Below are 21,558 nucleotides of genomic sequence, written 5' to 3'. Positions count from 1 at the left end.
AGCTTTCAGTCCCTCAACATTGAGTATGACGTTAGCCATGGGTTTCCATATATGCCCTTCATCATTTCAAGGCTGTTTCCTTTGATTCTTAGCTTTTGAAGTGTTTTAATCATGAAAGGATGCTGAATTTTGTCCAGTGCCTTTTCTGCATCAATCAAAATGATCGTGTAGTTTTCTTCTTTTAATTTGTTAATGTAGTACATTACATTACATTAATTGACTTTCTTGTGTTGAACCACCCTTGCATACTTGGAATAAAACCCATTTGGTCATGGTGTATAATCCTTTTAATATACTGTTGGAGTCCGTTTGCAAGTATTTTGGTGAGAATTTTTGCATCTATGTTCATTAGAGAGATTGGCCTGAAGTTTTCTTTTTTTGTAGTGTCTTGATCTAGCTTTGGTATTAGGGTGATATTGGTTTCATAGAATGAGTTAGGTAGTGTTCTTTCTTCTTCAATTTTTTGGAAAAGTCTGAACAGGAGTGCTATTAATTCTTCTTGGAATGTTTGGCAAAATTCACTCGTGAGGCCATCCAGTCCTGGGCTTTTCCTTGTTGGTAGGTTTTTGATGACTGATTCAATCTCTTTACTTGTGATTATTTTGTTGAGGTCTTTTATTTCTTCTCAAGTCAGTATACATTGTTCATGTGTATCTGGGAAGTTGTCTATTTAATCTAAGTTATTTATATTGTACATTATAACCAGTTATGATCTTTTTTTTTATTCATTTGGGATCCATAGTAATGTTCCCCTCTCGCATCTGATTTTATTTATCAATTTGCAGCATTTCTCAGCATTTTTGTCTTTGTCAGTCTAGCTAAGGGTTTATCAATTTTATTGATCTTCTCAAAGAACCAACTTTTGGTTTTACTGATTCTTTTTATTTTTTTATTCTCCATTTCATGAATTTCTCCTCTAATCTTTGTTATTTTTTTTCTTCTGCTTGCCTTGTGTTTAGTTTGCTATTCTTTCTCCAGTTTCTCCAGTTGCTCAGTTAGGCCATTGATTTTTGTTCTTTCACCTTTTTTTAAAGTAGTCACTGAGGGCTATAAATTTCCCTCTCAGCAATGCCTCTACCGCATACCATAAGTCTTGATACGTTGTGTCCTTATTATCATTGGTCTTAAGGTATTCACTGATTTCTATTGTTATTTCTTCTTTTGACATACTGATTGTTTAAGAGTGAGTTGTTTAATTTCCATATATTTACGTATTTTCTGGCTCTTTGTTATTGATTTCAGCTTCATTCCATTATGATCAGAGAAGTTACTTTGTATAATTTCAATCTTTTCAAATTTATTAAGAGCTGTTTTGTGCCCCAGCATATGTTCTACTCTGAGGAATGTTCCATGAGCACTTGAGAAGAATGTATATCCTGCTGTTTTGGGGTACAATGTTTTATGCAGATCTGTTAGGTATAGATCATTTATCATACTATTTAAGTTCTCTGTTTCTTTATGGCTCCTCTGTTTAGATGTTCTGTGTATTGAAGGGCGTGGTGTGTTGCAGTATCCCACTATTATGGTAGTTGTCTGTTACTCCCTTCTGTTTTGCCAGTGTCTGCCTCATGTACTTTGGGGCACCATGATTAGAACCATAGATATTCATGATTGTTATTTCTTCTTGGTGAGTTTCCTCTCTCTAGTGTCCTCCTTTATCTCATAACATTTTTGCATTTAGAGTCTATTTTTGTCTGTTATTAGTATAGCTACCCCAGTTTGGTGTTGTTATTGTTGTTTTGGTTACTACTTGTGTGGAATATCTTTTTCCATCCCTTGACTCTCAAACTATTTGTAGCTTTGGTTCTACAATGAGTCTCTTATAAATAGCAAGAGATGGATCATATTTTAAAATCCTTTCTGTCAATCTGTGTCATTTGATTGGAGAGTTTAATCCATTAACATTCAAAGTTATTACTGTAAAGGTGGTTCTGAATTCAACCATTGTAACCGTTGTTTTTTATTTCTCATATCTATTTCTCTCTCTCCCTCTCTCTTTTTATCCATAAATTAACCTTACTAGTAATCCTCAATTCTCTATGCACCTCCAGACCTCTCTCTCCTATCTTTTCTTTTCAGCCAGCAGAAATCTTTTTACTTCTTCTCATAGAACTTGTCCCTTGTTGACAAATTCTCTCAGCTTCTTTTTATATGCGAATATTTAAAATTCTCCCTCATTTTTAAAGGACAGCTTTGCTGCATAAAGAATTCTTGGCTGGCAATATTTCTCTTTCAGTATCTTATATCATACCACTGCCTTTTTGTATACATGGTGTCTGATGAGAAATTGGCAATATTATTTGGTTTCCCTTGTATGTGGTGAAGCACTTTTCTCTTCCTGTTTTCAGAATTTTCTCCATCTCTTTGCTATTTGACAGTCCAATTATTATGTGTCTTGGAGTGTATCAATTTGAAATTATTTTGTTTGGAATACCTTGGCCTTCTTGGATTTCCATATCTATGTCTTTTATAAGGGTCTGAAATTTTCTTCTGTTATTTCCTTTGTTATTCCTCCTGGCCCTTTTAGTTTCTCTTGTCCTTCTGGGACACCCATGTTCTGTATGTTTATGGGCTTTGATAACACAAAGCCCATAAACATTTCCCTGAGACCCTGCTCAAATTTTTCCTTTTTTTTCCCATTTGTTCTTTTGTCAGTTTATATTCAATTGATCTGTCTTCCAGCTCACAGATTCTTTCTTTCACCTCTTAAAATCTGCTGCTGTATGCCTCTAGTATATTTTTCAATATCTCTCTAGTATATTTTTAATTTCATTGATGGTGCCTTTTATTTTCATAATTTCTGTTAGTTTTCTATGTATTCTTTCAAATTCTTCTGTTTGTTCTTCTAGTATCTTCTTAATATCTTTTATCTCTTTATACATTCTTCCTTTATTTCTCTGAATTGGTTCATGAGATTTGTTTGCACCTCTTAAATAGTTTTTCCAGATTCTGTGTCTCCTCGAACTTTTTTATTTGTTCCTTTGGGCCATTTCTTCTCGAGTTTTAGTATGCCTTGTGATTTTTTTGCTGGCATATGGCCATCTGATTATCTTGATGGGCTGGTTTCTTTCTCTTGTGAAGGATTTGATTGTTGCCTGGGTTTGTATCAGGGCACTGCTTCAAAAATTGGGTAATCCATATTTCTCAGCCAAAACAGCAATCCATGCAAGAATTGTGGCCCAGCTCCATTGATCCCGGGACAGAGTCTTGGAAAGGCTCTGAAAAGTCCTGTAATTTTTCCCTGCACTTCCCAGCCTACCCAGCAGATGGCGGTATTTGGCGGCTTACTTGTTTTCAGAAGCTGTTTACCCCTGGAGCCAGACAGCAACTGACCAGCTGGGACTGAAACCGTGGGGTTCTTGAGCTCTCACTTCACCCGTCAAAATCTGGCACAGTTTGGGACTTTGTCCCACACTGTACTTGTGGCAAAGGACTCCCCCAGCTGCAGCAATCTGTAGCCATCCCCCCAGGCAAGGAGTGGACCTCCCACTGCTGTTTTCCTCATGGGTGGAAGGATAGGAACCAGGACGGAGGTCTGGAATCACAGTCTCTGTTCATATTCTCTCTGACTGTTCATACCTCTCTGACCTGGGCTGAAGTATTTCCCCCTGTTCCCTGGGTCCTCAAACATTAGATTTTGGCAGTTTCTGCGTGGATACTTGTTGCTTTGGGGAAAGAAGCTACCATTCCCTCTTTATTCCCCTATTTTGGAAACTCTTTACTGCCCTGTTTTATTCTGTCCTCACCAACAGCTCAAGTCCTGCGGTGGGTCCCTGTGGGCTTGGATCTCTGTCGGGCTGTAGGCGGGGATCCGTCTCACAGCTGGAAGAGATTTTATAGACTGTGTTCCCATTGAAGGGTGGAAGGGATCTTAGCTGCTGCTGCATCTGGGCACCTCCTGAGCTGCACGAGGCCAATGAAGAGGAGGGTGGGTTTCCTAGCTGATATTCTCTTTCTTTGATTCAGCATTTGTGGAATCCTTCTCTAGTCTTGACCTTCCTCCAGAATTCTGAAAAAGTAAGAATTGTCCTTTTTTTTGCTAAATATCTGGTGAGAGGTTTTCAGTAGCTGTCTTATATCATGATGTTAATGATGTCCCTGTGCTTTCCTTTTTAGTTTATGAATTATTAAGGAGTGCATTTTCAAGTTCCCAAACACATTCTTTTCATTTTGCATTTCATTAGTCATTTCTAAATTAATTACTTTGTGGCTACAGAATGTGTTTTCTAAAATGCAGATTGAAATGTGTTGAGACTTCCTTTGATACCTAGCCCATTGTTAGTGTTGTAAGTGTTCCATGTATTTGAAAAGACAGTATATCTTTCCACAAATATTTATTAGATAATTTGTTAAAGAGTAAATATTCAAATAAGGAAGTTAGAATGTAAAAAGAGAGAAAATCCAAAGAAAGTTGAAAAAAGAATAAACAGCTGAGAGGAGAATTAATAAAATTAGTGTTTAAGCAATAAGTGATGACTAATGCTCGGGATCTGAGGGAGAGGCTGTGGGCTGAATCATAGCTGAGACTAGGTTGGCCTATTGTTGTCCTGTTGAGCAAAGAAATAATGATTTTATATTTCCCAAAATGCTTTTCTAAAATAGAGATATGAGGTTAAAGTCCTTGGGCATAAATTCTGTGACTATTTAGAATGCTTTTCTGTCTGGAAAAACTCTAGAAACTCTAGAAGAGTTTCCTTAGTTACCTGGTGACCAGACTAAATAATGTCTGTAAGCTTAAAGAAAAATGACCACTTTATTCCAATGCAAACACAAAAGCTGCCAAGAAATGAAATTTTAAACATAGTAACCTTATCCACTCCCAGATTCTGCTGAGACAAAAATGTCTAGAGACCTAGGTAAATTTATTATCCTTCTGAGTTTTGTTGCTGTATGTTGTGTATGATTGTTTTGTGGTTGAAATTCTATCTTCAGCTAATAAAATTACATTGTGATTTGCTTTCCACCAATTTTGTCTCTTGCTAGTTCTCAATATATGGTTAATGCCAGTGCCCAAAAGATGTATAGGCATATTAGAGGAAGGGCACACTTAGATTCTTGAAACCCTAAATATGAAATGTGAACTGAAGAAGGCAAATGCTCAGACTGGCCACACTTTTATAACTCAAATGATTGAGTCATACCCAGAGGTAGAATGAACCCTTCTCCCAATGCATAAAAATGTCTTTTTTTCACTGAATCACATTACAGTAAAAAATGGTCTCTCAATAACTTTGCTGCATCATGCAATAGAAAAAAGAGAAAAAAAATCCTGCAGGTGTCCCCATGACTGCTGACAAGATATTCTGTGACTTTATGTTTCCCCAACTATAAAATTGAAATAATATCTCACAGGATTATTACAAAAACTAAATGCTATAATTTGAAAATTCATGCCACCCTGAAGATGGTACAATTAATTCCAGAGGAAAAGGGCTGGGAGAGGTTCCAAGAGAAGGTGAAATTGAGTGGAATTTGAAAGAAGGATGAGTTACCATTGTGTTTAGGCTTGAGACTTCTGGGTAGTGATGTTCCTTTGCGTACTTTGTTCTTGACTACTAACCTTTACATCTTGGGTGCTGAAGCAAATGACTCCCCAAGTGTGGGCTGTGTGAGTTGGCATTGGAGGAACATTGACAGCTCTAGTAGGTGGGAACTGGGGTGCTAGTCCTTAATTCCTTAAGTTTGCTGTAGTGATTAGGTTCTGGTGTCAACTTGGCCAGGTATTGGTGCCCAGTTGTCTGGTCAGGCCAACTCTGGCCTGATGATTAATGCAAGGATATCTCATGGCTGGTTGATAAGCCAGAAGTCTGGTTTAATAAGTCGTCATTCAGTTTATTAGAGTTGATTCAACAGGTTGAAGACTTTTAAGAGAGAAAAGAGACTTTTTTCTTCTTCTTCAGCCAGCCAACCTCTCCATGAAGTACATCGAGACCCTGCATCAGAGTTGCCTGTTTCACAGCCTGCCTAAGGATTTTGGACTGTTGCATTCCCACGGTTGAGTGAGACACTTTTATACATCTCATATTTAACAAATATTTCCTGTTGGTTCTATTTCTCTAGAGAACTCTGAATAATACAGGTTGGTGCCGGTACTGGTTCTTAAAAAACAGAATATTAAAAATGGGTTTCTCCAATTGGTTTTCTACTCTGATTAGACTCAAAGGCACTAATGACTGTTTCCAATAATCAAGATGGCACTGACAGTTCATGGTGTGACTTGGCAAGAGAAATACACAAAATAACATCTTTTGATTCTGCTAATTGTATGCTTATATGAGGCAAGATTCTGGATGAGAGTGTTTTTGATACCTTAATGGAGTTTTGTGGAGTTAAAAGGTATAATGATGTTGGCTGGTTGTTGTTAGATATGTTGGATACAGTTATGAGGGAAAGGGATGAGCTGAAGGCTTCAAATTTGCAACTTAATCACCACATGAAAAATGTAAAAGTTTCCATGTGTGTCCTGAAAGAAAATCTTATTTCCTGTGGTCACAGACTTGCACAATAAGACTAGAGAGCCTATTGTGCTAGTAGCAAATTTACAGCGTAAACTAAAACCTTAACCTTGCAGGATGTCTGCTGTTAAAGTAAGGGCTTTGATGGGGAAAGTATGGGATCCTGAAACTTGGAATGGGGACATATGACTTGATAATGATGGCAATGGGGACATGGAAACACTAGAACCTACTGAGTCTTTGCTGGATAGGCCTCTAATGGTCTGTCCTGAGGAAACAGCCACCCCATTTCCAGCTTGCCCTGAAGAAAAAACCAACCAATCTTCAGCCTGCCTTGAGAAAATGGCTTCTCCGATCTCCAGTCTGCCCAGAGGAGTCTGCCATCCAGCCTCCACCTAAAAAGATTAACCCTTTAGCACCTGCTAAATCTGTAACCACCTTCCCTGGGGAAACAGCCCTTACTCCTCTGTCTGCAGCAATTAATCCTGTTTCACCAGATGAAACTGTAATGGAATGCCCTGATGAAATTGGCTTGAAAGATGCTTCTATTTCTTTTCATGACCCATGCCCACCACCCATCTTTTCTTCAAGACCTGTAACTAGAATAAAGTCCCAACAGGCCCCTAGAGGTGAAGTACAAAGTGTAACCCATGAGGAGGTTGCTGCACTTCAAAAGAACTGCATGAGTTTTCCAATCTGTGTAGACAGAAACCAGGAGAATATGTGTGGGAATGGATAATAAAGGTGTGGGATGATGGTGGAAGGAATATAAGGTTGGATCAAGCTGAATTTATTGATATGGGCCCAGGAAGCAAAAATTCTGCAATTAATGTTGTAGCTCAAGGGGTTAGAAGAATGTTTGAACAGTTTGTAAGAATGGTTGGCTAAAACATGTATCAAAAAGTGGTGGACATTAGCTGAGGTCAAAATGTCAGAACTGCTCTGGTATAATGCAGATAAGGGGATCCAGAGGCTTAGAGAGATTGGAATATTAGAGTGGGTTTATCATGGAAGATTTGCTCCACACTCCAGGAATGTCCAGAGGACACACCTTTAACCAAGACTTTGAGGAATAAATTTGTGAAATTAGCACCATCATCCCTGAAGAGCTCTGCAGTTGCACTTCTCTGTAGGTCAGATCTTACTGTAGGAACTGCTGTCGCAGAGTTGGAATCATTAAACACAATGGGGATGTTTGAACTCCAATTGGCAGAAGCCAGGTAGCAATAGTTAATCACCATAGATGATGAAGGCATGGCTAGCATAATGGATAGCAGACTCAAAGCAGCAGTCAAACTACTCTGACTCACAGAGACTTGAGGTGTTGACTTGTAGAGTATGGGGTACATAGAAGTAAAACAGATGGCCAGTCTCCTATATTCTTGTTTGAGCTATATAAGCAACAAAGTTCTGATCAACCGAATAGAAGTCTAACTTGAATTATAAAAACAGAGAGTCACAGCCCCCTAATCAATTTCCAGACTTGAGACAGTGTACAGCTCTAGAGCCCCTTGAATGAGGGTAAGGCTGAGTATCCTTGGGGAAGGACCCTATTACACTGCCCGAAATTTATGCTATTACCCTTCCTCCAAGCCTTCCCAAGGAGACCTATGGCTTTTTACCAGCATGACTGTGCACTGGGTAAAAGGAAATAATCAACCTTTTAGGGCTTATTAAACACTGGCTCAGAAGTGACACTAATCCCAGAAGACCCAAAACATCACTCTGGCCTACTAGTCATAGTAGGTGCTTAGGGAGGTCAGGTGATCAATGGATTTTGATCTCCACCTCACAATGGTCCAGTGGGTCCCCAGCTCCATTCTGTGGCTATTTCAATAGTTCCAAAATGCAAAATGGGAATAGATATACTCAGCAACAGACAGAATCCCAACATTGGTTCCTTAACTCGTGGAATGAAGGCTATCATGGTAGGAAGGCCACTATAACTACCCTTACCCAGGAAAATAGTACATCAGAAGTAATAATGGATTCCTGGAGGATTGCAGAGATTAGTGCCACTCTTAAGGACTTGAAGGATGCAGGGGTGGTGATTCCCACCACATCCCCATTTGACTCTCCTATTTTCTTGTGCAGAAAACCGATGGGTTTTGGAGGATTACAATGGATTATCATATATTTAACCATGTTACACCAACTGCAGCTGCTATTCTAGGTATGGTATAATTGCTTCAGAAAATCAACATATCCCCTGGTAACTGGTATGCAACTATTGATCTGGCAAATGCTTTTTTCTCAATAACTCTTAATAAGGACCACCGGAAACAGTTTACTTCAGCTGGCAAGATCAATAGCACACCTTTACTATTCTACCTCAGGCTTATGTCAACTCTCTAGCCCAGCCCTATGTCATAATCTTGTCCACAGAGAGCTTGGTCATTTCTCCTTCCCACAAGACATCACACTGATCCATCACATTGATGATATCATGTTAATTGAACCTAGTGAGTAAGAAGTAGCAACTACTCTAGTCTTATTGTAAATTATTTGCATGTCAAAGGATGGGAGAAAAATCCACAAAAAAATTCCACCTCAGTGAAATTTCTATGTGTCCTCTGTTGTGGGGTATGCTGAAATACCCCTTCTAAGGTGAAGGATAAACTGTTGCATCAAGCCCCTCCTATGACCAAAAGAAAAGGCACAACGCCTAGTTGGTCTTTTTGGATTTTGGCGACAACAAATTCCTTGTTTGGGTGTGCTACTCCAGCCCATTTATCCAGTGAACAGAAAAGCTGCTAGTTTTGTGTGTGGACTAGAACAAGAGGAGGTTCTGCAACAGGTCCAGGCTGCTCTGTCACTTGGACCATATGATCCAGCAGATCCAATGGTGCTGGAAGTGTCAATGGTAAATAGAGATTATGTCTGGAGCATTTGGCAGGTCCCTATAGAAGAAACACAACACAGACCCTTAGGACTTTGAAGTAAAGCCTTTCCCTCCTCTGTAGATAACTACTCTTCTTTTGAGAAACAGCTCTTGGCCTGCTACTGTGCCTTAGTAGAGACTGCATGCTTAACCATGGGCCACCAAGTTACCATGAGACCCGAGTTGCTATCATGAGCTGTTGTTGCCTGACCCACCCAGCCAAAAAGTTGGGCATGTACAGCAGCACTCATCATAAAATGGAAATGGTATATATGAGATAGGTTTCAAGCAGGTCCTGAAGGTACAAGTAAGTTACATGAGGAAGTGGCCCAAAAGCCCATGGCCCCCATTCCTGCCACATTACCCTCTCTTTCCCAGCCCAGTGTTAAGGCCTGTTGGGGAGTTCCTTTCAGTCAGTTTAGTGAGGAAGTGAAAACTCAGGCTTGGTTTACAGATGGTTCTGCATGATATGCGGCACCACGCAAAAGAGGACAGATGCAGCCCTAGAGCCCCTTTCTGGGATGTAGGAAGTCCTCCCAGTGGGCAGAACTTCAGGTACTGCACCTGGTTGTTCATTTTGCTTGGAAGCAGAACTTCCCAGAGGTGTGTTAGTATATGGACTCATGGGCTGTTGCTAATGGTTTGGTTGGGTGGACAGGTACTTGGAAGGAGCATGATTGGAAAATTGGTGAAAAAGAGGTCTGAGGAAGAGGTATGTGGATAGACCTTTCTAAGTGGGCAGAAGCCATGAAGATATTTGTGTCCCATTTGAATGCCCACTAGAGGGTGACTTCAGCAGAAGGAGATTTTAATAATCAAGTGGATAAGATTACTCATCCTGTAGATACCAGTTAGCCTCTTTCCCAAGCCATACCTGCCATTGTCCAATGGGCTCATGAACAAAGTGGTCATGGTGGTAGGGATGGAGGTTATGCATGGGCTCAGCAACATAGACTTCCACTCACCTAGGCTAACCTGGCTACAGCCATGGCTGAATGCCCAATCTCCCAGCAGCAGAGACCCACACTCATTCCCCATTATGGCACCATTCCCCTTAGTGATCAGCCTGCTACCTGGTAGCAGGTTGATTACATTGGGTGACTGCCATCATGGAAGGGGAAGCATTTTGTTCTAACTGGAAGAGACACATATCTCAGATATGGGTTTGCCTTCCCTGTGTGCAATTTTTCCACCAAAACTACCATCTGGGCACTTATGGAATGCCCTATCCACCATCATGGTATTCCACACAACATTGCTTCTGATCAGGGAACCCACTTAGCAGCAAATAAAGTGCAAGAATGAGCACATGCTCATGGAATTCTCTGGTCATACCATGTTCCCCATCATCCAGAGGCAGTTGGATTGATAGAATGGTGGAATGGCCTTTTGAAGGCCCAATTACAGCACCAACTAAGTGACAATACCTTGCATGGCTGGGGCAATGTTTCAAGGAAGCTATATATGCTCTGAATCAGTGTCCATTCTATATTGCTGTTCCTCCCATATCCAGGATTCACAGGTACAGGAATCAAGGGGAGCAAACAGAAGTGACATCACCACTATCACCTCTAGTGATCCGCTAGAAAAAATTTTGCTTCTTGTCCCTGAAACCTTAGGCTTTGCCAGTTTACAGGTCCTCATTCCAGAAGGAGTGCTCCTACCCAGGAGATGCAACAATGATTCCAATGAACTGGCAGTTAAGACTACCACCTGGCCACTTTGGGCTTCTCATACTTCTGAATCAACGGGGAAAGATAGGGATTACTGTACAGGCTAGGGTGATTGATCCTAACTATCAAGGGGAACTGGGACTACAACTACACAATAGAGGTTAAGAAGAGTTTTCGTGGAATACAGGAGATTTCCTAGGTTGTCTCTTAGTACTACCATGCCTTGAGATTAAAGTCAGTGAAAACTGCAACAACCCAATCCAGGCAAGACTACCAGTGGCCCAGACACTTCAGGAATGAAGGTTTGAATTCCTTCACCTGGCAAAGAAACATGGCCAACTGAAGTGTTTGCTGAGGGTAAAGGGAATATGGAATTGGTAGTGGAAATAGGTAGTAATAAATATGAACTATGACTGCATGACCAGTTACAGAAGTGAGGACTGTTATGGTTGACTATTTCCTCCTTGTTTTGTTATGAGTATGTTGTATTTGTACATAAAGCAAATATCTTGTTTTCTTCTTATCATATGAGATAAATTGTATTGTTCATGTTATAGCATTTAAGTCATAGAATATCAAGTTTAAGAATGAATATTACCTAAGGACTTGCACCCTATTCTGGAGAGATTTAGTGCACTTCAGGTTGTACACAGGACAGTTGAGTACTGTTTGTCAAAATGTTTATCTGTTACTGTGTTCTATTTAGAAATTAAGAATGTTTAAAGCTGATGTGTATAGCTGTCAAGTTAACAAGGGGTGACTGTTGATGATTAGATTCTGATGTCAAGTTGGCCAGGTGATGTTGCCCAGGTTTGTCTGGCCAGGCAAGCACTGGCCTAAATGTTACAACAAGGATACTTCATGGCTGGATGATAAGTGAGAAGCTAGTGTATTAAATCATCAATCAGTTTATTGCAGCCATGGCTGATTACATCTGTAATCAACCAAAGGTCCCCAGCAATGAAGTAATCCAATCAGTTGGATTTCATTCAGTTGGTTGAAGACTTTTAAGGGAGCAAAGATCATTTTTTTTTCTTCTTCAGTTAGCAAACTTCTCCTGTGGAGTTTGTTGAGACCCTTCACCAGAGTTGCCAGCTTTACAGCTTGCCTATGGATTTTGGACTCTTGCACTCCCATGGTTGTGTGAGACACTTTTATAAATCTCATATTTACAGATATCGCCTGTCGATTCTGTTTCTCTAAAGAACCCTAATATACTACCATCCCTAAAAATGCACTTTCTTGACACAGAATTTCTATTTACTTCCAGGAGTTACTGTAAGAAGCAGATTTTCGCAGTTCTGACACTCAAACTTAAACAGCCAATCTTCTTGAACTGGGAGTTGACCACATGCAGGTCCCCCTTGCCATTTCCAGAGTGAGCACACAGGAACTAGAAATTCTTGCCTTTTTCTGGGAACTTCCCAGATAACTTAGGTCCCACAGTGAGATTTCCCAGAAATATATAAAAGGTATCTCGCAAAGCACTGGCATGTACAAAGCAATAGACAAACCAGCTGGATGGCATTCTCCTGTAATTTCTGAGTAATGCAGGCTCAGATCTCTAATGTGATGACTGATGAGTTTTCTGCCAGAGTTGTTGGCATCCCTTTTGAATGTAACCATGTTGGTGAGACACAGCAATAATGCTAGAGTTGTCTTTGGAAGTGTTTGGAGATGGATGCTTTATTTCATTTTTCTATCTTTAAAGTAGAGACAACACATGCATCCTGTCTCCTGGGTTGTAAAGAAAGATGAGAAAAATAAATGATTATAAAGTACTGTGCTACTTTAAATTAATGCAACATGTTGGAAAATACATGTATTTCACATGGGCTGAAAAAAAATTCATCACCTCTAGCACCACTTGGTTCTGAAGAAATGCTGATATAAAAGGCCGAGTATATAACCAATATGATGTCTTGATGGAGTTTGCATATTCCAGCTATGGCTGCCACTTGGGATTCCAGGTCTAGTGTCAACAGATATTTTGATCTTTACAAATAAACTGAAAATGCAAACTTTTATGTGATAGTCTCTAATTTTTAAAATGTTGACAACTAATCAAATTATCTTAAAAACAGTGCAGGTCAGACAAAACATGTCTTTGAATTAGATGTGGCTCAGAGGCCACTAGTCTGTAATCTGTGTTTTAAGGATAACTTAATCCCATGCTTTCCATCTCATTACTGATCATTCAGTTGTCTCAGAATTGCCTGGTGATTCAAACTGACCCTGTTGTCCAGTCCACTGTCCATCTTGCTGCAGGAAGAAGGGCTATATGGTGAGAAAGAGCAGGGGGAAGTAGGAACATACAGAGTTTTAGGGGACAGACACTCCTGGTTTGGAATCCTTCCTCAGTCATTGTCATTTTTTAATATTTGGGATATCACTGAGATCTCTGAATTCCTCTCTATAAAATAGGAATAATGATGCCTTCTTCATGATTCAAGGTTATTGTGAAGTATATGTGCTTGGTGCTACAAATAGCAGTTCTCTTTCCAATCAAAAGGAAGCCAGAAATAGGAACATGATTTATTATTTATTTGTTTATATTGAGGTAACATAGTATTAGGCGCCTTCTAGTGTACAGTGGGAGGCATTTAGGACATTCACAATGTTATGCAAGTATTACCACCATCTACTTACAGAACTTTTCATTCCCCAAAAAAGAAACCCTCATCTATTAGGCAGTCATCCACCTTTTCCCTCTTCCTCTAACCCTGGAAACTACCACTAGGCTTTCTATCTCTATATATTTACCTTTTTTAGATATTTAATGTAAATGGGATCACACTATATGTGACTTTTGTGTCTGGCTTCTTTTAGTTAGCATAATCTTTTCGAGGTTTGTCCACATTACAGCAAGTGCCTACTTCATTCCTTTTTATGGCTGGATAATAATCCAGTATATGGATATAGCATATCTTATTTATCCATTCGCCAGTAATGGAATTTGTGTTTTTTCACCTTTTGGATATTACAAATAGTGCAGTCATAACATTCTTTTATAAATTTTTCTTTTAATACTTGTTTCCAGTTCTTTTGGCTATATATGTGGGGAGTGGCATTGCTGTGTCATATGATAATTCTATGTTTAAAATTTTCAGAGATATCCAAACTATTTTCCACAGTGCTCGCACCATTTTATATTCCCACCAGATTTTTTTGCCCAATTTGCTAAGCGACTTTTCCCATTGAATGGCCTTAGCACCCTTGTCGGAAAACTATTAACCATATATGTAAGGATTTATTTCTGCTCTTGCAATTTTATTCCACTTATCTATATGTCTATCCTTAGACCAATCCCACACTGTTTTGATTCCTGTAACTTTGTGGTGACTTTTGAAATCAGGAAGTATGAGTATTATAACTTTGTTCTTTTTCAAGATTGTTTTAGCTCTTTGGGGTCCCTTATAATTTCATATAAATGTTAGGCTCAGCTTTTCTATTTCTTCAAAAAAGGATTGCTGGAATTTAGACTAGGATTGAATTGAACTGAATGTGATGGACAACTTTGTGTACTATTGCCATCTTTACTATAGTTAAGTTTTCCAATATAGGGTATAGACTAGAATGACTTTCTATTTATTTAGGTCTTTGTAAGTTTCTTTCAATAATGTTTTGTAGTTTTCAGTGTATAAGTCTCATACCTGCTTGATTGAATTTATTCTTAAGAATTTTATTCTTTTTTATTCTATTCAAGTGAAATTGTTTTGTTAATTTCATTTACATTTTGTTCACTAGTGTATAGAAATACAATTGATTTGGGGCATTTTGATCATGTGCCCTGAAACTTTGCAGAATTGTTCTTAAGCTCTAACAGTTTAATTTTTTTTGACTGTGTATGTGAATTCTGTGGGAGTTTCTATGTATAAAACCATGTTTATAGAGATAATTTAACTTCTTCCATTCCAATCTGTATGCCTTTTATTTCTCTTTCTCGCCTAATTTTTCTGACTATAACTTCTAATATAATGTTGAGTAGAAGTACTAAAAGCAGACATTCTTTTCTTATTCCTGACATCAGGGGAAAAGTGTTCAGTCTTTTACAATTAAATATAATATTAGCAATGGATATTTATTTCTTAAACCTTTTGTACTCTAACTTTGAAAAACTGGAGTGAAATTGCATGGTTTAGAAACCTAAGACATTCTGTAAAAGTTCATCCATTCCTAGAGATAATTACTGTTCATACTTTGAAAATTGATCTTTAATTGTCCTTTAAAATTATTTCCAAAAGTATGATCTGGTATATTACTGTCCATATGACTAAAACAGGCAGCAAAAGTTGATGTTTTATCTGTGTCATATTGAATAATAGGCGTGTGACATGCCACTAATCTTCGAACCAAGCATTTTGGAGTGTACCACCTCTGGGAATGTGGCTGGTGATTCCATTACATCCTTTCTATTTAAATTACAGATTGCTTTTGTAGTGTCTCCCCTCACTGGAGGACCTGAGTGGGATCAGAAGGACCATGACAGCATTATGTTTTTCACCATCTGCTTTTGCTGGCATTATGCAGTCGCACCTGTCATTGTTGCTATGAGTTACACCTTTGTCACCTGGTAAGTTACTGAGTGATTGTTGTTCATGGAAGTTCCATTTATTAGTATATATTACCATCAATGTGTTATAGTGCTGAACTTAAAATTCAAAGGGAATTTCATACCTTAGCATCCCTCAGATCAGGTTAGCAAAGCAGAAAATTATCAGCTAACTTGGAAATTAAAAGTTTGCTTTTGCTTTTCCTCCTCTTGAATATTCCTCCCCACACCTCCACTGAGCACTCTATTTGTCCATTATTCCATCATTGTATTTCCCAATCTTGGTGTTATTTTTTCACAACTTTTTGGTCTCCCATTTAATTTTGAGTACCTGATTAATTTGACATTTACTCTGATATTTCTAAAAGTATCATTTAGTTGAATGATACATGTTTTTACAAGGACTCTGATAAAGTGTTTCAGAGGGTGGCAAGTAACATTGTAACAGTGATAAGAATACAAATTCCTGGCTTTTCTACTTCTCAGCTGTATAACTTTGGGCAAATTACTTATCCACATTAAGTTTCAGTTTCGTCATTTGTAAAATGGGGATAAAATAGCATCTAAATGATATTTGAAGTACTTAAGACATCATAAAACTCAATAATTGTTATTATTATTATTATTATTATTATTATTATTATTATGTATCAGAAATGAATGAGGTATAGCCCTTGCCCTAGAAGAATATTTAGTCCTATTAGGAGAAACAGACAACTAAAATACAGTGCAGTACTGAATCATATATCTGAATGGGAACACAGGTTGCATATATGTTATTAAAATAAAAAAGTTTTTAAATCTTTCCAACCCAAAGAAAAGAGGACATTATTGATACAACTGAAAGAAATTGGTATATGGGTTATATGCTTTCTCTTAATTTTTAAAATTGTGGACTTCTCAGAAAATGTAGTTGGAAGCATTGTTAGGGAAGCCTGATGGATACAAATTATTCTCAAATTATTAGATAATGATGGATAGAAAGATAAACAGATGGAAAGAATGATTATAATAAGTGTGGCAAAATGCTAAAGAATGGTAAATCTGGATCTTGGTGAGGGGGTAGAGTGGCATTCCATGTATTGTTTTTTTGCATTGTTTCTGCAATGTTCCTGTAAGTTTTAAGTTATTTCAAAGCAAAAAGTTAAAAATCCATTGCAATAAATGGAGGTAGAAGAATAAAGCACTCTTGAAGTCCAGAGAAGCATCCCCATGATTAAAAATTGTACTACAGCTTGAAAAATGCTCAGAAATACAAAGGGGTGAGTTCAGTTCCTCTTTCGAAGGTAGTTTATGCCTAACCACAATTGATTTGGCTGATAGCAATTATCAGCACCTAATCTGTCAAGCCTTAGTGCTGATAGGAATGGTCTTTATGCAATGTTCAATATCATAGCCATTAGCTATGTCTGGCTATTGAGCACTTGAAGTGTTGCTATGCCACATTAGTTTTAATTTATTTTAAGAACCGATGTGGTTAGTGGCTACGGTATTGAATTGTTCACATCCAGAAAGTTCTCCAGATTCCTAAAATTCAGTAGTTACTTCTAGCCCTAGTGGAGTCCCAGCCTCTGTTGGAGCAACTTTCCATTCTTCCCTCTAGATGTGAACTCCAGGTCACCCCTCCTACTGGCACTTCTTTGTGGCTTCACTGCTGAAGTAGCTTTGGTGCTGGGTCTCCGAATGAGGAAACTGTTTTGTTGTCTAGTTCCTGGATATCTCTGCTAGGCTTCAGACAACCTGCCTTGATTGTGTCAGAGGTCCAAGTGCCATTGGCAGCTGGGAATTCTGCCTTATCAGTGACTGATTCCATTCTGTCCTATTTCTTACCCTGAAGTTTGTACATGAGCTGGTTGTTAAGGCTGACTCTGTGTTGAGTGAAACTTGGCTTCTTCCTCTGTTCTTCTAAGCTGATATCTAGGCCTCCTCTCCTTAGAGGCTAGGTGGTCTTCAAGATTATTTCCAGTCATCAAGGAGCCTCTCCCTTATGTCAGCTCTCATTCAGAGCCAAAAGATGACTACTGTCTCCTCCTGCTTCAAAAGCTTCCAGACCCCTAGTGAACTTCGAATCCATTTACAGTTTTGGAAATGAGAGACTCCATTGATATTGTTCAATCTCTCACCTCACCCCCAACTTCTGCCCCACACCTCACCCTTTTCTAAACTTTTGATCAGGCAGTTCCCTCTATCTGGCAGCCCCATTAAATGTACATATCTTCAATAAAACTCTGCACTGGTTTCAAACAGTTATGTACCCCAGAAAAGTCATGGGTTTTTTTGTTTGTTTGTTTCTTTAAGACATGCTCTTTTAATCCAATCTTATGGGTACAGAGCTATTTAGGTAGGACCTCTTGATTAGATTGTTTCCATGGAGATGTGCCCCACCTAACTGTGGGTGGAAACTTTGATTAGATTTTTTCCATGCAAACATAGCCCTGCCCATTCAAGCTGGGTCTTAGTTTACTGGAGTCATTTAAAAGGGAGACATTTTGGAGATAGCACAGATGCTTGGAAAACCAACACAGAGAGCAGAGAAATGACAAATGCCAGAAGCTGAGGATCCGGTTTAGAAATCAATCCAGGAGTGAAGGGTCAGCAGATGTTGCCATGTGCTTTCCCATATGACAGAGAAACTCCAGACATGATTGGCCTTTCTTGAGAGAAGACATTCTGTTGTTGGTGCCTTAATTTGTACATTTTTATGGCCATAGAACTGTAAATTTGTAACCTAATAAATCCCCTTTATAAAAGCCCATCCATTTCTGGTATAGTACATTCTGGCAACATTAGCAAACTGAAACAGGTTTTATTGCCAGAGAAGTGGGGTACTATAAGATGCAGATATCAAAAATGCTGAAACAGCTTTATAAATGGATAAGAAGAAGATTCTGGAAGAATTTTGAGGAGTTTGATTGCATTAGTCAGGGTTCTCTTCAGAAACAGAACCAACAGGAAATATCTGTAAATTAAGATTCATAAAAGTGTCTGTGCCAGTTTGAAAGTATTACGTACCACAGAAAAGCGATTAGCAACATATATATCCCTGAAATTTTCCCTTTTAACCACTTTCAGTTGTGTGATTCAGTGGTGTTAATCACATTCACAATATTTATATATTAAATATATATTCACAATGATATATATTACATCACCAATATATATTACCAAAACTTTTCCATCACCCCAAACAGAAGCTAACCAATCATGTCTTTTGATTCTCTAAAAGGGTCAACAGGAGAGAAATTAATCAACTAATTCCTCCATTTTTTTTAATATATATTTTTAAACTGTGTGAAGTTTTTAAGTGATGCAAACACTGTCCTGGCCTTTAGATTATTTAATCCCAGTAGTTTGTTCATGAGAACCATTGTTCAAAGAGTCGAGGACATCAAGAGCAAAATATACAGTTAATTTAAGGGAAAAAAAGGCAAATGATTTTAGAGGGATTTTCCTTGGCTCTTGATGAGTCAATACATGTTGTCTATCCTGCTTGGTGTTGTTCATTTGAGGAGTCAGTGCTGAGTTTAAAGGGACTGAAGAATTAGCCTCTATGAATAGATGAGTGATGAGAACTCCTGCAGGCAGCTCCAGTGGTCCATTGAATCATTCCATGTGAATTGAGCTGCTGCTGTGTATTAGGCATTGTTCTAGATTCTGGGGCATTAAATAAGATGGTCCCTTCTTTAATTCAGCTTATACTCTAGTAAGATCCAGAGTCCAAGTGCAGGGATTGACTACAGGTTAGTGGGAGGCAAGACCTTATTGTAAGAGGAGGGAAGGCAGAAAATCAGGGTGAAGATACTGGTATACAAAGAAACAAAAAAAAATTCAACAAATGGCACTGCAATAATAGGATACTCACAGGGAAAAATAATGAAATGTGACCCTGTCATACAGCATACCAAAAAACAAAAGTACAAACTGAGACATTCAGAGAAAGATACCTTGACTCTGAAGAAAGGGCCACAGGGTGTCTGGGTTTCCTCTGACACATGGGGAAGCATGTGGCTGGGACATCTGCTGGTCCTTCCTTAGCTTCTGTGGGGCAATATCTGGACTTGTTCTCTTGTCTTCCTTTGGCTTTCTCCATGTTCTGGATTTCTTATTACCTTGTGGAGCATGGAGACATCTGCTGGGCACTGGATCCTGAATAGATTCTGTCAGCTCACTCAGCTCCTGGCATCTCCCGGGGTTTATGCTTTTCCAAATATCTGCGTCTATGCTGCCTCTCTCTGTCAGCAACCAAGCATCTCCAAGCATCTGCATCCAAGCTTCTAAAATGTTTTCCTGTGTTGGCTCTTTTAAGGATTCCAGTCAACTAATTAAGACCCATCTTGAATGAGCTGGGTCACATCCACATTTAATCTTTAAGGATTCCAGTTAACTAATTAAGACCCACCTTGAATGAGCTGGGTCACATCCACAATTGGATGTGTCACATCTCCCTGGAAACAATCTAATCAAAGGTTCCACCCTACCCCCACAAGTGTGGATTAGGATTGAAAGAACATGGCTTTTCTGGAGCACATATCAGTTTCAAACTAGCACAGCTGGTGAAGTTATTCAGAAAGGAGAAAGAAACCTGATTTTGATGATTTGGCTTATCAAAATGTTTGTATAGTCTGATAGATATCTGGAAAGTCACCATGTTTTACTGATTTGGTCACTGTACAATCTCTTTACAAGAATTGCACAAAGGAAAAGCTTTGCCTAGTTCTTGTTACATATTGTTTTTCTCACTTAAGGAAGTGGAGAGCCTACTAACTCCTGACATTAAGAAGCTTCACACCTTCCAATGTCAAAAATAATCTCTGATTCTCCAAACCTAGAGATTCTCCTAAACTCTGCAAATAGTCACAAGGATACCTTCTTCGAACTTAATTCATTATGGTAAAGTCCACCATGTAGCAGTTAAGCAGCCTGTCCCTGCACAAAGGTGGCCCACTGAAAAGGCAAACAGGGGCGGAAATCCAGCCCAGCATACACATGGGCCTTTTTGTGGGCTGCCAGCACTGGGAAAGGAGATGACTTTTCAGGTACTTTCTTGAAAAGGACTGGAGAAATGCTTTGCAATTCACAGCGAGGTGCCATCCTCATTTAGAGGCTCAACTGAGCTCTGTTTCATCTGGGCTTGTCAGATGGAGAATGTGGTTTTGTTCTTCACTGACCAGAAATTAGCCTGTTTGTTTCCAAAATTGTCTAAGTTATGAATAATTCGGCATCAAATTAAGCAATCACATAAAATATTCAAAATCCATATTGCATTTGTTTATATACCCTGCTTGAATCCATGAAAATTTTCAGACAGCTCAGAAGTCAAATAAAAATGATTTTCCTTTTAGGGTTGTCTAATTGCATAGATAATTTGTAGTTTGCTTTGTAGATGCATATTGTTTTGGAATTTTATTTTAAAATTCATCTAACATGGGATACCCTTTTATTCCCCTCAGGCTAGTTAAATATAAACTTAAGAGGTTCTGCCATTTGGAAGCTGAACTCCTGAAAAATGCTGAACAAGAACAGGAATCAGAAGAAGAGATGTGATTTTGATGGGCATCCAGTCTACCTAGATAAATCTTTTATTGCATTGTCTTTGTTCACGGTTTTCTTTTGTTTTGAGAATGACTGTTTGAAGATGACCATGAGAGAATCATGTGTATTTTCAATTATGTTAAAGTACTTGAATTTAAATATTTTATTTTTAAGATTTTTAAGTGTGATTCTGGTGATTAGTCCACTTGTTCACATCAATCATAGATTTCAGGGGTGGGAGGGACTCTCCCAAGATCGTCTGATGTCTGATGTCCACACAATGAAAAATATTGGTTTTATTTTCCTCATTCTTATGCTCAAGATTCCTTAGCTTGCTGCCATCTGTAATTTGCTAAAATGTAAATCTAGTTCTTTATTCTGTTGCTGCAGTGAGAAATAGATGAATACATGTACTTTGTTTCAGAAACCTCAAATCTATGATTTGGCTATGCAATTGCACCCCAC

The 21,558-nt window shown here is 38.6% G+C and overlaps 1 pseudogene; it reads left to right on the top strand.

The window, feature by feature from the left end:
* The window catches only part of LOC143647643 (transmembrane protein 45A-like), a 29,522-nt pseudogene extending 8,344 nt beyond the window's left edge, over window positions 1-21,178 (top strand).
* Window positions 21,179-21,558: the final 380 nt, after the last annotated feature.

Source organism: Tamandua tetradactyla, chromosome 10 (assembly GCF_023851605.1).
Source record: "Tamandua tetradactyla isolate mTamTet1 chromosome 10, mTamTet1.pri, whole genome shotgun sequence".
Lineage (NCBI taxonomy): Eukaryota > Metazoa > Chordata > Mammalia > Pilosa > Myrmecophagidae > Tamandua > Tamandua tetradactyla.
This window is presented reverse-complemented; position numbering and strand designations above follow the sequence as displayed.